The sequence below is a fragment of the Rhinolophus ferrumequinum genome, chromosome 10 (assembly GCF_004115265.2).
Source record: "Rhinolophus ferrumequinum isolate MPI-CBG mRhiFer1 chromosome 10, mRhiFer1_v1.p, whole genome shotgun sequence".
NCBI lineage: Eukaryota > Metazoa > Chordata > Mammalia > Chiroptera > Rhinolophidae > Rhinolophus > Rhinolophus ferrumequinum.
In genome coordinates this window covers 56,517,564-56,519,136 of record NC_046293.1, presented here as the reverse complement: position 1 = coordinate 56,519,136, position 1,573 = coordinate 56,517,564, and positions in this window count along the sequence as shown.

The following is a 1,573-nucleotide window of genomic DNA, read 5'->3' as shown; positions in this document are numbered from 1 at the left end:
GCACCTTTCCTCTCTTCTTGCCTTCTCTCCCCACCCCTGACTCTCGAAGATGAGCTTGCCCTCACCCCTTCCCCACCCAAGTCACTGACTGCATGCCTTACCTGTCTGTCCCTCCTTCAGACTCCACTCCTCTGGAAGGAATAAGGGGTCTGCAGTGGGCCTGTTGCCTGTCTAGGGGACAGAATCATCAGCACTTCCACCTCCTTTACCCCAGGTCATCCTCCACCCCCGTCACAATCCTCTTTCCAAATTGGGAGAACACTTCTCATTCCCTCTCCCCACACTCCTGGCACTGATTTCCAATCCACTCGACCTTCAAGGGCAGCTGCCTGTGCCCTTATGGAGGTGGGTGTCCAAGTCCCATTTTTCATTGAGGAGTATCAGGGTATGTCTGGCTATTTCCCTCCCCTCTACATTCAGAGGTGCACTCCACTCTGTCCCCAACATACATGCCAGGCCTCCGATTTGAAGGAAGACGAACTCCCATTCTGGGCTGTCAGAATTCAAAAAGAGATAAGACTCTCATTTTTGCCTCGTAGGTTAGGCTTGGGATGGAGGTGGGCAGGAGTAACTTTTGCAAGAGAAAGGGAGTCAGAAAGCAGTGAAGAGGGGGTAGGGATGGGAATGCGGAAGGTCAGAGGGACTATAACATTGGCCTTCTAGGGCAGACATCTGCATTTGGGTTTTAGGCAGGTGTAGGCACCTATGTGAGTGTGTTTCCTGTTGCAGTCACTATTGGACAGAGTTCCTACACCCCAGCCCCTTTCTTCAGGTCTCTTTTCTGTTTCTCTCCCTTACCTGCAAAACAAAACAAAACAAAACAACAACAACAACAAAAAACAAGCCTAGAGATTCCTTGTCCTTCCTCCCCTTAGGTCAGACTCGTGCTGCAGCTCCTGGGCAGAACCATCTAGAAACTGGCTGAATTGATTTTTCTCCACATTACAGGCCTCTGCTGGCCAACAGAGTTAGACTGCAGGAGTCGAGGCTCTAGGCCAAGGGATGGAGCAGGATGATGGGAGAAGGGAGGAGGGGATGGAGGTTCTGCCTAGTTATTGTCTAAGGTCACTTAGACACTATGAGGCAAGAGGAGAGAATGACAGCCTGGCCAGAAAAGACCTAACCACTCAGAACTCAGCTGAGAAGGTTTCCCAAATTGGACCTATACCTCTAACCTACCTTGAATCTTAAGGACACTGAAGGAAAAGGGTCCAGCATAAGAAACTGAATGGGAAAGCAGTAGGACTATGGAAAAGGAGGGGTTGAGGTCTGGGGAGGAGCCAGGAAAGTATGCATAGAATGACAGTGAGTTCCAAACTCAGGAAAATAGGCATCTCTCTAGTCACTTGGTCTGGCACTATTTCTAAGTGTTGCAGCATCCTGCAAGCTCAGAGAACATCCTGGGAAACATCCCAACCTCAGGCCCCCAAGGGCTCCAGGGTGGCTCCAGTGAAGAAGTTTCAAAATGCTAGTCCATGGAGAGTCGCTGGTCAGAGATAAAAGTTTATGGATAAGCACCGCCCCTCTCCCCAAATTAAAAAAAAAACACCACAGTGTGGTTTTTCATAAATCA